General features: G+C 44.0%; 1 long non-coding RNA gene across 3 annotated transcripts in view; it reads right to left on the reverse strand.

The window, feature by feature from the left end:
* The window catches only part of LOC114017487 (uncharacterized), a 189,356-nt gene that overhangs the window by 107,132 nt on the left and 66,939 nt on the right, over positions 1-15,285 (reverse strand). The gene's annotated exons all lie outside the window — the stretch shown is intronic.

Consider the following 15,285-nt stretch of genomic DNA (forward strand, 5'->3'; position numbering starts at 1 on the left):
ATTGAAATTTCAGATCATTTTGCAGCTGCAAACTGTAATAGCAGTAATAATAAACCAGAAGCTGTGCTATCCATTAAAAAGAACCCCAGACACTCTAGCATGTTTGTTTTGCTTCTGATTTTAAACATTCAGCACCAGCTGAACTTCTTGTTCACAACTCATTAAAAATATCCTGCATCTTTTCATACACACAGGCTACTGTGTGTACCCAGAGATAAGTGCACAAGATGGGGGGAGTGACAAAACCCGAGCTCTCCCCTCAGTTAGGTGACTGCCTTGGTGTGAGGTTAGGTGGTTCTCTCTGCCTTGCTGAGCCTCAGCTGCTCAGAGGGCAGGATGGAGGTGGTGGTGCCTTACCCACTTCTGTAAGGCAGATGCTTTTCTACTGAGAAAAATCTGGGAACTTTAGAGATGAATTATCTGGGGTATAACCAGGCACAGAAGTTGGCTGATGATGCACACATGTCCTGCTGAAACGCAGCTGTGCATCACCACTTGGATGCAGCGTCAGGCCGAGCTGCAGCACATGGACAGGCTCCAAGTCCAGTTGCGGGAGGCTCCGAGCTCCTGCACAGGCAGAGATGTCGACACTCAAAAGCCCTGGAACTCCACTTGCTCTCTCAGATGTAGAAAATATTTGTTTCAGGTCACAAGTGCTGGTGCGTTGCATGCAAGCTGAAACTTTTGCCTAAGTCTCCCCATGCCGTGCGGCTGTGGGTACAAAGCACAGCCCGAGCAGCCTCTACTGCTCCTCTCCAGCAGCTCCTGCCCTTTCCATGGCACGGTTTTGCAGCTTCAGTGGAAGGATTTCTCTGCCTCACACCGTCTCACAAGCATTTAACTTTGTTACTCAGGCTGTGGAGGAAGAGCAAGATCTGCACGAGCATTCGTGCAGCGAGTCTGTGTGCTTTGTAAAAGTCGATGATAAAAGAAAACTTTTGCTCTAGGTTCCTCAAGCCACCCTGCGCTAGAAGCAGGCGGTGGAAACTGTCTCCCCTGAGTCCCTGCTGAATGCCTCAGCTCCATTAGTAAGGGCAGTAAGAGCGTGCCACACTGCCACTATTGCGATGTAAAAATCCGTTTGCAGATTTCAGTGGTGACGACCTGGGAAGCAGCCTGGGCGAGCGGCAGCCAGCGCCATGCCATGCCACGCCACGCCGGGCCAGCGTGTGGCTCCAGCACTTGCCCACTCTCCACACTGTCTGTTGCAACGCTGGGCAATTAACGGAGCGTGGTCAACCAGAAAGATACGCCCGGCTTTGTGAACCTCAGAAGAGCACTATATCCCTATAAGAGGATAGAAACATTTATTTATCAATAATATTTTCTTGCTTAGGTTTTGGGGTTTTTTTTTTGAATTGTGCCAAATTAACACAATAATGGCAATGTTGATTTTTTTTATCTCTACTTTTCAGTGAATATGAATGTTCAACTCTGGCAGGGCTTAACTTTGTGTATGAAGAGGGGGAAAAAAAATCCTGGTAAATATGTTGTTACTGATTTAAAAATCTATTTGTTCAGTAATTTCTGCTGGAGCCATCATTATCTTGCCAAAGCAGCTGTTGGAATATTAACTAGACACAGCAGTAACAAGTGGAATATAATTAGCACTCCTTGTTCCAGTGAATTTTCAGTTTTAACTAGGAACAATTTGCAATGAATCTCTGTGCTGTTGTAATTAACTTAACTAATGCACCACACATACCGTCGACTGTACTGAGTACTGTAGGAAATCACCAAGGGTGCTGCGGGTGGGGCAGAGCTATTGCCTAATTCTGGCCAGCTATTACATACCAAGGAGATCCCTCCTTGCTCTGCAGTGCGTTGTCTGCAATTAAAGACTGGCAGCGTGTATTTGTGAAACCATAAAAACGAAATTACAAGGGGATACTAACGCCTCACACTTGTTGTTTTGTTGGTTGGGTTTTTTTGTTTGTTTTTTTTTTTCCAGGAGTATTTTTGCAGCAGGAGCTTTTAATATACCAATTGTTTCCCAAGCATTTAGATTAAATGGTGAGGGCAGAAACACACGCATAAAAGCGAGCTTTCCCAAGAAAAGCTGCTCCAGAAGCCCCAGCCTGCACAGCCATGTGTACCATTAACTTTTACTGCCCCAAATAGCCAGAGAAGCTGCTGTTAATTAAATGAATTACTATCACTGCTCTGATATCCACCAACACACCAGTCACAGCATGCTCTGGGGTGTACCTCCCCTCTTTACCAATGCGTTTCTTCCAGCTCCATCTCTCTCTCACTTGTTCTCACCCTGCAGATTGGCATGAAACCATGGTCCTACAGTATTTCTGTAATGGACAAATTCTTCATGGCGCTTTGCCAGTCCTGGGGCCTCACTGGACCAAACCATTGCCTCCGTCAGCTGGGGTTTAACCCCCATGCACTGCATCCAAGTACCTTCTCCAAACTGCCGAAGCCAGACACTACAGCTCCATCATCTTCAAGCTACATGAGCTTGTCATGCCAAAGCAAAACTCACAGGGAAATAGCAGCAGGCAGACAGAAGTTGCTTCTGAACTGTCCTTCTCTTGGTACCTTTGGAAGCTTCATGGTTGTTTAAGGTTGTCCGGTACTGAGATACTGTTAAATACCTGAGAGTCTTTGGGGAAGCAGATAGAGCTGAAGGCTTGCTAGTTCCTCTCTTACCCCTGTTTCCCAGAAAGTCCAATCTTGCTGAAGGAGTAAACCTCTCCCTTGATAGCTTTATTCACAGTGGACAGTTTAGCACAAGGTGTCTCCACTGGGTGGACCTGCACTATGGACAAGGAGGAGAACAGAGCAACATGAACTCCACCTGCAAACACCTGCATTTTCCCTCTCTGTGGTCAAGTTTGCAATCAACTAGAATATGACTGAGTGACCACCCTCCTGCGTGTGTGTATATGCGACACCAGAAGTACAGTTAGAGACAATTTGTTGCTGATGACGAGCAAGATTTTCTTGCAAATTATCATCACGCAATGCTCTTCAGATTCAGCTCCTGGTAAGGTGGTGTGGGAGAATCTCAGCTTTCCAGCTTTATTAAAAATGGCTAAGCTGCTCTTTAGACATTACAAACTATTCTGAAAACTGCCCCTATGGCTCAAATCAAACAAAAGAAATGCAACACATTAGGATTTTTTCATGTCGGAGGCTAAGATTTTTTTTGAGCCAGTGACATCAGCTGCAGCTTCACTCAAGGTTTTGAACATGGGGGGTGCAGGCAATGCTGCCATCACAACTTCCAAGTGCAACCCTCTGGGAACCCAGGCCCTGCAGGCGAGCTCTTGTCTCCTGCTTGCAAAAGCATCTCTACAAGGACACACAGCCAGGGTTCCCCGGCGGTGCGGGGGGCCAAGGCCGTGGGCGCCTACGTGCACTGCCAGCACGCGAAAGCAGCCAAGACCATGGGACTGCAGGCACTGCTGGAGTTAGACCAACGCGATATAATCAACCAAAATAACCATCACCCCTGGGCCTCCCATCAGTTTCTCTCTCTTTACCCCAGACTTTGTGCTGTACCAGGCACAGGTGGCTGGGCATGGTGTGGTGGTGGGACTGATGTTCCTGCATGGACACCCATGAGATAGAGCTCTGTGTGAAATACCCGTAAGGCTCACAGGTGGCTGTCTCTGCTTCCACAGCCTTGTACTCAGTAAGAAATACTTAAAAAGTTGTATTTTGAACTGTTGTACAGAATAAACCCCTGAAAACTCCTGTTGTCCTCAACAGCATCAGTGGGAGAATCAGCATTTCAATGTCACCTTTGCTGACCAGAGCTGAATCAGCCCTGCATCTGCTTCCATAGGAGATGCCTCATAAATTAAATGTGTTAAAATGTCTCCTGTATGGCCTTTTCTAAAGGAAATAGTCTTTTCCAAAAGTCAGTTTTGAATGAAAAATTTTCACAATATTAGCGTTTGTAAACTTTTCATCCCTAAGTCTCATTTTCCTCTGAACCTCTTTATACCTGAAGAACAAAGGGGAGGGGGGAGAAAGCAAAGCTGAAACATTTTTCATAAATTATTTAAACTTTTTTTCCTAAACTTTAATGTACAATTTTCTGTTGATTTTAGACCACATGTTTTTCCCTGGCTAATGTCATCAACATTGTCTTCTTCTTCTCATTATTATTGTTATTATTACTGTTGTTGTTATCATTATTGTCATCATCATTTGAACGGCACATTTGTCCTACCTCTAAATGCATTATCAGCAACAGGGAGCTTCATCACTTTTAGTCTTTACAACTGATCTCGTAACAAGTCTCCTGAAATAAGGGAATAAGGACCTGGGTGTGTGCGTAAGGTTTTTGAACCAGGACAACAAATGGATCAGATGTGAAGTCACACTGATTTAGCAATTTTTCTTTAAATATTTAGTATGCTAGGAAGCGGAAAGAAATTTTAAAACCTTGACAGCATAGAAATAGAACAGAAATAGAAAAATAAAAGAATTAAAATAGGAAATCTGCTATTTTTACAAGCAATTGGAGTGCTGCAAATAGTAAGCCGAGCTGATACTTAGTCACCAGTATGGAGAATGAAGATTAAAAAGAATCAAGAAATGGGGTGGGGACTGTAAAGAGCTGTTTTCATTTCTATAAATATTCTCTCTTGCCTGTGTTTCTGCAACAGAAGGCGGTTGGGAGATGGTCCATCTTTTGGACACCTCCATCACAGCCTTGCAGACAGGAAGGTAAGTGCTGACGTGCTCTATCAAAGCCTCCCGCACGGCATGAAAGATGAGCCAGGGATGCAGAAGCTCAGCAGACATTGTCACAGCCTCTTTAAATCAGGTGTGAGCTTCCGAAACCCAAAGAAAAATCCTGCAACCTAAAACTATGCCACGCAAAAAGCCCTTTGTGTGCACAGGAGACAACATCACCGAAGAAAGCAAAGGGAAAATTTATTAAGTCATGCTTTTGCAAAACACAATTCTTGATACCTAACTCCTGAAATGCAACTGAGGTGGGCTCCTCTCATCCTCTTTAAAAAGCATCACTTCATGCTTTCTTGTCTTTTTCCATTAAGATCCCACACGCGTGGCTATTCATCCCCTCAGCACACAGGAGCCAGATTGTTTGCTGAAGTGATAGATGAAAAATTCATTCTGTTTTGAGGATGTTTAAACATTCAAAGCAGGAGTGTAGCTGCTGGGTAGCCAGCTTAGCAGTTGCTCTCCAGCTCCGAGTCTCTAAGGTTCAGGCTGCAAATTCCAAACTCTACTCATGGTCAAATAAAATCGTCAGAAATTTGACACAGATATTTCCCACCCCCCCACCCCCCCCTTTGCTTTTAATATGGATTTTTCAGTTTATAGATCCATCCGCACTGTAGCATTTTACAATTTATTCTCCTAGGCTTGACCAGGGCTGTTGTGCATAAAGTAATGAAAATGTTGTAGTCCAAAGGGAAACATCTCTCCGTGTTTGCATGTGTGTACACATACATACATTATTTTGAAAAATGAATTGACAGACACCCCTATGAGATCATGTTTGCAGGCTGAATTTCCTACCCTATTTTTTTCTACAAAGCTAAATCAAGACATTTATTGTTACAGAGGCAAAAGATTTGAATACCTAACCCTTCCCCACCCAGAACGGACTTGCACACACACAAAGCGAAGGCAGAAAATCACATCACTTTCTCGGCAGATACATATTCCACCCCTACAAAAATGGTGTAATCTGTTTTCCCTGTAACTGGAATTCGTGATGTCAGGGATGCTGATGGCAGTGTCAAGAAATCAGCTGAGCCTCGGATAATGGCATTTGCACATTTGACTTTTTTATTCTTCCTGCTTTATGATTTAAAATCCACAGTTTAATCTGCACCCACCATCTCACATGCAGACTGTAAAACACCCACATATCCTGACACAGAAGCAGCAGATGCTCTTCTCTATTGTCAGCCATTGCTGTCTGAGGCCAAAAGAAAGAGGTCACCCATAATAATGTCAACCATCACCATGGTATCTGAGCACCATTTGATTTAAAGAATGCTGTAAGAGTCTACGGAAAATGTAGAGGCAGCCAAGGAAAAGCACTCAGAGTAACTTCAGAAATAATTGCAATGCAATTAAGATGTGCCACCAAAATGAATATTTCACATCAGAGTTCATCTGCGGAGAGGTTGCTGGTGTTATAAAAGTTAGAGACATTTAGGCTTGATTAGGCGCTTGCCTGCAACTCAGCGGCCAAACACACAAAAATCAATGGATTTGTATCAGTTAAAATCCTCTCTGACAGGAAAACCTCGCTTTAAAGGACATAACCATACCCATCAGCAGCTCTGCAGCCTCTGGCATTAGTGGGTGGCCAGCACTGCTCAGGATCAAGCTCCAAAGCTGCAATATTGCTGGGCCAAGGGATGGAGAAGGGAGGAGGGGAGATGGAGCTTCTACACCTACACCTTTTGGAACATGCTTTTCCCAGCTGTCTGCGCATCTGCAACAGGCAACACCGTCTGCTTAGTTCCTCCAAGTGTCACCATTTAAATGCACGTGGGAAAAGGCACTGGGAAAGTTTGGTGTGATTCCTTTTGGTACTGATGTCTCATCTGAAAGGATCCTTGTTTTCACGCTAACAGAGCAAGTGCAGAGGGGCCGTGATCCCGCGGTGCACCCACCACAGGGGCCAGCACCAGACGAAAACAGAAAGATCTTTCCAGCAGGCAATTCACAGGTTAAGCTGCCTAATCCCATTGGGGAGCAGTTGGTGTATGCCTTGAAAAATGATGGTATTTCTGCTAAAAAATAAAGGAAAAAGGGAAGGTCCTCGATCCATCCCCCTCCAGCTGCTGCCTGCATAAAGCCTGTTTCAACCCTGAGCATCTTCTCCCCATCCAGCACGGAGCAGGGACGGGTTCTGCTCTTGCACAACGAGCAGCCCCAGCGAAGCCAGCTGGGTTTAAGGACAGCTTTAGAAGTTAAATTGAGCATGTTTTTCTTGAACGCTTAACAATTAAATGTTTTGGTGAAGGGGATCAATTCTGGCAGCACTGGCAGCCCAGTGGGGCCAAACCCAAAAAAGCACGCAAGGATTACCAGCACAAGTTAAAACCCCAAAAATCTCTTTGGAGAAGCACAGGGGGAGCAGCTTTTGGAGGCTGCTTCTCCCAGAACCGTGCCACAACTCCCAGCAGCAGGGTTGTTGTGAGCAAAGACGTAGCCATTTATCTGTTAGAGGTGAGGATTTATTTTCTAGAGGGCAAGTGCACCTCTAGGGGAGATGATTTTGGTCATTAATGCAGGTTTAGCAGGCACCATTATATGTTGAGCTTTGCTGGTGTGAAGCTGTAAATATGTTTAAAATTCTCATGATTGAAAATCAGGGATGATGCTCCCCCAGCCAGGCAGTGGTCCAAGCTGAAGGCAAATACAAGCACGGGGCAGCTTTGTTGCCTTTTTATGATCCCCACCGTACAGTAGCCTTTGATGTTTATTATGAAATATTATGATTTAAGTGACTACAGTAGTTCATGAAAAACGACCCCTGTAAAGGCTGCCTGGGAAACTGGATGCAGCAAATTAGCACATTCCTTAACATGATCCTCCTAGCTGTATACTGTATGTTAACTTAAATGTGCCTAAGTGGACAATTCAGTAGCCTATACATAAAATCCTTACATGATTATCCTATTAAGGACTATTATTTAAGTGGTTTAGTCCTGTGCTGTATCGTTTATGCGAACGAGAGAAAAACTGAAGTTACTATTACTTTTAGACAAAGTGCAAACAAGCTTTTCATTGCATATTAATGAATTGCTAATACCACCACCCATCTTTATGCAGATTATAGTAATGCTGTTTGCACAGTTGTATAATTTGAACTTTTTCATTTTGAAGCGCCTAGACTAAGATTTAAAAACAAAACCAAACCCGATACTCTGCAAGTTAAAACAAACAAAACCCCCAGTCAATTTTCCTACAGAAATACAGGACTGAAGCTGCAGACAGGGTGAACACGTTCAGCTGACTGTGTTTTGTGATAAATAGAGCAAAATTACTTTTTATGAGTTCAACGTAAAACTTAGCAGATCCAAACAGCAGTTCAAGGAAGTATTTCAGAACAGACTGAAACCCATCCATACTCGAGTTGATTCTTAATTTTAAGCACATTTAAATCCCACTGATTGCAGTGACATGTTGACATATGTTTCAGTGCCTCTCTGAAGGAAATATTTTCTTGATTCAGGGCTTTAGAGAACACATCTCATCTTTGGACCCAATCATGCAACACATTACTCTTAACTCATACAAGCACCCGGTGTGATGTGAGACCCCTCATGTCTGTGCAAATTCCTCAGGTATCAGAGTCAAAACTGCCAGCAAAAGTGTACATGCTCACTGGCTCTAGCGGGAAGAATATTAGGTTCACAGAGAGGAATACAGATGATAAATGTGATCAATAATGACTGTAACTTGTTAAGTTACATCTTTAGTGAAAACAAGGAACTGCTTTCAGCTGTAAGAAGGGTGGGGAAGAAATACATATACGCTATTCGAGAGAAGTAATAATGCACTTTTAATACCTTCGGCAAATTTGATTCCAGAAGAGAATCAACAAAAGTGCTTGATGTATCTTAATTTTTTTAGATTTGCTTGTTCTATTTTACTGCCACCTGATATAATAGCTACACAGTCACTAATAAAAGTTATCCTCATAAAACCATCTAGTTCATATTTACAACGCTGCATTTGAATAAATAGTAGAAAAAACAGAGTCATGCAGGAAGCAAGCATCGCTGCTGGAAACACCTTTTAGTGCACAACGATGGGAAGCAGGACTGGCCAACACCCCCCCTCTCCCCACCAGCGGGTCCCGAGGGGCAGGTTTGCAGAGGGATGGCTTCTCTACAAGAGTCGCTGCTGGATCCAGCTTTGTGCCAGCACCAACACAACCGATGGCACCAGGCTGGGGTTTAGGTTCGATTTCTGATCCTGCCACCAATCTGACGTGCAGGCTGGTGCAGGCTGGCTGCTTTGCCTTCCTCTGTTGAAGGAGATAGCAGTACCTGATAGCAATCCCTAGTGAAACCCTGAAGTTGCTGCAGAGGGGAAGCACTGTATTCAGTCAGGAGCACCATATATGTTTTTGTTTGTTGGGGGTTTTTTTGAAAGGCAATTTACATTTGTGGTTACAGGGAAGAAAGTCTGGATTTTCAAGAGCTCCCATGTTCTAGGGACTCACACACAAACAAGCATTCCTTTCTTTTGCAACCATCAAAGTAAGTACAGCTTACTGGGTTTGAACTGGCGACGGAACAATCTGAGGACCTGAACAGCGAGAGTACGTGGCTTTCTGTTACCACCATTCATGTTTACTTCATCCTGAGGCTGACAACACACCAGCAGCAGGCACAATTCAGCCAGGCGAGGGAGGCAAGATGCCTGGTGCTCCATCACCAGCTTCTGTGTCCGCCCGCATCACCTCAAACCCTCAGACTTTTGTATTTACCCTAGATCATCACAACCGCTTCACAGCCATTACCAGCTATTCAGTAAATAACACGTATGCTGTCTAAATGCATAACATACAAATACTCAAATACATAATTAATGTGGGTTTACCCTTGAGAGCTGTTCTTGGTCTCCTAAGTAAGTAATAGGTCTTTTATTGCTTAGTCTTAAAGATCTCTTCAGGCTCTTTTAAGGACGTGCTTTAGGCAGCTAAAAGAAAAAAAAAATGTACACAAGTAATCTATAGGTGGCTCCACTGGCAAGAAACCAAAACTGCTGTCCTGTTCTGCTTTGCCCTGGCAGGTCTTCACAGAAGAGGACTGAGCAACAAAACTGTTTGCTTCTCCTCATGCAGAAGACAAGAATTTGAGTGAAGGATGAAGGTGCAGGTCTGACCTCACCTTGAAGAGGAGCCCATCCAGCTGCTGCCCCCCAGCAGCTAGCTGGAGCTCGCGGAAGGGCTTACAATCAGCCCCACATGTGGGGGGAGGACTCTTGGGGTCCAGAGACCAAGGAACATGAAAGGAAGTAGAATTTGAACTTACAGCTTAAAGGTAAAAGGGTATTTATATTTCTTTGCTAATTCTTAAGAATGTCCCAGACCCTTGCCATCCTGATTTGGAAGGATTACAGCATCAAATTCCTCCGTGGCATCAGGGCCAACCATTTCTGAAGAGCTCTGTGAAGCTGCAGTGGCCTCCTCCAGCCAGGCCGGGCAACTACGTTTGACATGAGAACACGAAATGAATTCCAGCAAGGGTATGCTCACAAATGTTCCTTAACACGGTCCTACAAACCCCACACAGGTGCTCCCGGTATTCCATAAAAACCATTACTGTCATCCTATCTGTTTGCACACGTTCAACATTTCCATTTCTTGCATGCACTAACAGGTAACATCCCTTATTTTCCATGGGGCAAGAGGTGGGGCAGAGCCCAGGCGGGCGCAGGGGTGATACCCCACCACCGCTCCGCACAGCCTTGCGTCGTGACACTCCTTTACGTGGGTCTGGTGTTTATTGAAGCTGAAGCCACTTCAGGACCCTCTTTCAGCCTCCAGGAGCAGATGATATCCAAGCCTGCTGTAAGGCGCAAGCTGGATGTGTGCAGGGACGAGCGTGCACACATGGGCTAACCCAGGGGGCTCACGGTGGCCCCGAGGCTCAGACACTCCGGTCACATTCCTTTCAATCTCTGTCGAAAGCTGCAAATGTAATTTGGGAACGGTGTTTGCAAACATAGATGTGTGGGGTAGATTCCAGCCCTTACCATAGGTTTGTACTATAATTACCATTAGTATTAATGAATTTATGAGAGAACATCAATGGGGAACATACCCCAAGGTACTGAATTTTGAAACATAATACAAACTGCAATACTACGTGCAAACAGCTGACACAAATGGAATTGGGGCCTTTCCTACGCTACAACAATTTTGAGGAGGTCAATAACTATTTTCAAACACAGACAACATTCACCTTTCCGTTTCTTTTTACAAATTGTCAAACTAAATTTGCACCGTTGCTTTGTTTGGGCTCCCATCCTTTTATGTTTAAAACACAACATTACTATAGACTTACTTTACGGGTAAAGTATCTAAGAACAATACAGGCATCATAATGAAAAAGTTGTGCAGCATTTTACACTGCATAATAAATGTGTGTCCGTATCATTGTAAAACATACAAATGGCAATAATTTAACACTGAATATTTTTCTGCCTTTAATTAAAATAAACTAATAAAGATTTCAGAGATGCATTTGCTTTAATAGAATGCAGAGTTATAATTGGTGACCTATTTTAAGCAATTTAATTTCCCATGACCTGTTTTCCAAATTAACATAGTAATAGAAGAATGTTTATTGTGTTTGGGAATCTAAGTTTCTCCTTCAAAGATGTCATATGCCTCTGTGATTTGATTTAAAGGTGTGTTCTTTTATTAAAATGTTGATATAAAGAGCTTGTAAATTATGTAAATGTTTCTTTTTATGGCATTTAATGGGCCTAGAATTTTAAATCAAAGCACAATCAAAGAAAATAAACAAGGACATCTTGAAGATTCAGAAGATCACTTTAAAAAAAGCATATCAGCTAGGCCATACCGAATTCATTTGAATCCCCTTTTCCTTAAAGCATTCATGAGAATACTTTCCCCAACTATTTTAGTCCGTTTGTGTGTTTGTATATACACATTAACACACCCATACACAAAATTATGTATTTTACACACATAAGCTCAACCCACAGCTGTTTAGAGATGGCTCTTTTTAGAATCTCATTAAACTCTTCTGGCATTGTGTGCCAAGGGCTGATTAGGTGTTATTTAAAAAAAAAAAAAAATTCCCTCGTGTGATTTTGAGACACCTGAATAATTCACAAGTCGCCCAGGGGGCCCGTTTCCAGGCCTGCCGCTTCTGCGCCGGCGAGGAAGTTCAACCCACTGCTGCAACCGAGCCCAAACCCAGCAGTTGGGGCTGAGCTTTAAATATTAAATCCTCACCTTTAAAGAATGATGCATGGGTGATACGCATGATACACATGGATGCAATGACTTGTGGATGGTAGTCTCATGCATTTGGTGAAAAAAACTCTTCGTTAATTTTTTTTTAACAAAAATTTTTCTTTTTTGATTTTGTTAATTGATTTTAGTGAGCATTTTAATTTTCTCCTGATCCTTACTCAGTCTGAGGGCAAACTGCCTGATAAAATGGTAGACTGAAACCCTGGAGTCCACCACGGCAGAGGACAGGGAGCTCACATGAGGTGAGGATGCTGCAGGGACCCAGGAAAGACTCGGTATCCGTCCTATGGGGCAGCTGAGACCGCCATCCAGGTAAGAAGCCCAGCATGAGCATCATGCAAAGATGTGTCCTGCATGTGTTACACTGGAGATAATCCTGCTTTTCATTATGGGATTACAGAGCAATGGTTTACAAGGCTTCAGAAGACCTCCAGTTTGTTTGGGATGGGGGACAATGACACAAGATTAAAGCCAATGTATGTTCTAAAACCAAGAAAAAACATTTATCATCTTCTCAAATGCAACGTAGATGGGAATGCATTCCTAAATCACAAGGAGTAGTAGAAATGTTTCGAGGGGTTACACAGGGTTAATGAAATATGCCACCTCTGTATAAAAGCAGTTCTAATGTTTATTAATTACTTTGTCGTGTTGAAAAGTTGTAGATCAACCTCCTTCTCTGGGAAAATGAGCTACTCCTCAATTCTCCTTCTCTTTAAATAGGTTTGCTCATTATACAAATATAAAATTGTAGCTGTATATGTTTGTGTACATTTTGCTGCTTATATACATTCCCGCAACTGCACACACGCTGCCAGGTCTGCATGTGCATGCAAAGCAAAACTCAAACAGCCACAGTCACGGCTCGTATACAGTCTCACCTGCTTTCCACAGGTCTCCATCATCAGAAAAGGTGGAGAGAGAAAACCCTGCACAGAACAGACCCTGTAATGCCTCACAGATGCATGTGGCCTGACTGAACATCTCTCCTGCGCTGCCGCGCTCTCTAGACCATCTCCAAATCACTTGTGAAATGTTCAGGACAGCAAAGGCGCCTGTTTAACAAGAGGAAACTCTCGTCAAGGCACTCATGCCTCCGTAAATATGCAAAAAAGCTGAGTGAGTTTAACAAGGGGTCAACTGCTTGACTAGATCTCTCTCTGACGAGCAGGACATCAACACCTAGACAGATGACAGCCTCCTCCTCCAGCTCGTCTCAGTTTTGTTAGGGCTCAGACAGCCACGTGGCATTATTTCAGCAGTGCATCCCCACAGCAGAGGAGATGCTCTCTAACAGCTTGTTATAGCCCCATCTGTTAAAAATTTACAGCTAATGTATCTTATAACATGGGTTTTTATAGGTAAAGAAATAAGCATTTGGCCTGGTTCGGAGATCTCTGCGTGGCTACGTTCGTGATCTTGCTGCCTAACACATTTGGTTTAGTATTTTGGGGAACTGGTATTAAAAATATCAATGATTCATCCATCATTGATAAACATGCCGAGATGTTCAATAAACATGCTTCAGCAGCAATAACTATGTGTATGTACATTTAAATAGATGAATATGTCTCCTACATGCATTTCAAGCCCGATTCCCTCAGAACAGTCCAAGCTATAAGGTATTTTATGCTCAAATCCAAGCTTGTACTCTGATGATTTGAAGTGTCTGACCTGTGGAAGTGCAGGGTCTGAGGGTTGATGGAGTCGGGGTGCCCAGCTGGACCCCTCAGCTAGCTGCCGCTCTCTTGGCTCCTGGAAGCATTGCAAAGAAAAGGTCAAATCCCCCTCTATAAGAAATTTACAGCCTGTTTCTGTTATATTATTTCCTCTTTATAGCCTTATTAAAGCACCAAACAGCTGAAGGCTCTGCCAGGAAGACTCAGAAGGAATGAATGAAATGGCTTTGCGTGAAGAAAGCAAGGCTCAGTCAGTCTTGTTCTCTGAAGAGTAAGGCTAACCAAGTTCTGATTTACATCTGCCTGTTCAGGTGAAATCCCCCATCCACCTGGATCCCTAAAGCACCCGCTGCCTCGGGGCTGGATGCAGCCCTTAACCTCGGACCATTACACACACACACACACACACACACATATGTAATATATCTCCCACCCAGTGAACATGCTCAGACTGGAGCCATGATGCTTTGCCCCATGTCCCTTACTGATGAGATGCAGTGTGTCACGCCCCCCCGACCCCCCCCCCCCCACCCCCACCCCAGCAGCTCTTGTCGGAGAGCAGGAGAAATGGGGGGAAAAAGCACTAAAACAGACAATAAAGAGAACACTTCAGAAACCTATCCATCGGGGATCTTTTAAAAGCATTGATTTCTGGGCTTCAAGAGACGAAAGGGAAGAGAATGATCTTTCAAGAGAAAAATAACAGCCCCCAAACCACAGACTTCAAGCTGCCTAAATTTCTTTTTGCCTTCAGGAGCAGCAGCCTGGGCTCGCTGTGGTTTAACGCCTGTACTGCTGGATCCAACCCCAACACATGCTTCACCAGGACACTGCTCCAGTACCAAAACACCACCTTTCTGCCACCAATTTTCAGGGGTCAAAAGGCCCAATGCTGCTCTCACATCGCTTCCAAGCCCTGGGGAATTCAACTGGCTTCAGCCAAGCACCCAGTGATAGAACCAGCCCCACGTGGAAGCAAAACCCAGGCTTTCCATTTACTTTTTCTTTAATTTTTTAAAGGTTCTGGACTGAAAGTGGTAGGAGGAGAGTATCGGAAGACCTCTGTGTGTCTTCTTTATTTAAGGGGTAACAGGGAGAAGCACCTTGCTGCTCCAAGGGTGTGCAGCCAGTGAACTCAGCAGTGCATTATATAGCGCTGCCCAGCAAATGACAGGCAGCAGGGCGACAGGGGGACCCAGCTCGTCAAAGTACCCTGGTGATGACACAAACCACACCAGTGTAGCTTGAGAGTGCTTGCTGTCAGTCCAGCATTGCAAAAGGCGTCCTTGTGCCAGCCTGCCTCTCTGTAACCTGTGCGATGAGTTCATCTCGCCCTCCGACTCTCCCCCACCAAAAGGCTGAGAATGTTTTTCTCGTCTCTCGTCTTCCCTTTAGGTACTTGCTCAGCCAACATCCCACAACACCACTGACCCTCAGAGTGCCTGTTCTTCCTTCAGGCTAGCCCTGTTCACACTCCTTTGCTCCTCCTTTAGTCCAGCAAGAAAAATACTGCTAAAATACATCATATCAGGTCCTATATAGGACAAAAAAAAATTATTTCTGTGGTTACCACTCTGGAATACTCATGTAGCTCTGCCATGACCTTACGTGCCTTTGGTTAAAGGG

This window comes from Falco cherrug, chromosome 10 (assembly GCF_023634085.1).
Source record: "Falco cherrug isolate bFalChe1 chromosome 10, bFalChe1.pri, whole genome shotgun sequence".
Lineage (NCBI taxonomy): Eukaryota > Metazoa > Chordata > Aves > Falconiformes > Falconidae > Falco > Falco cherrug.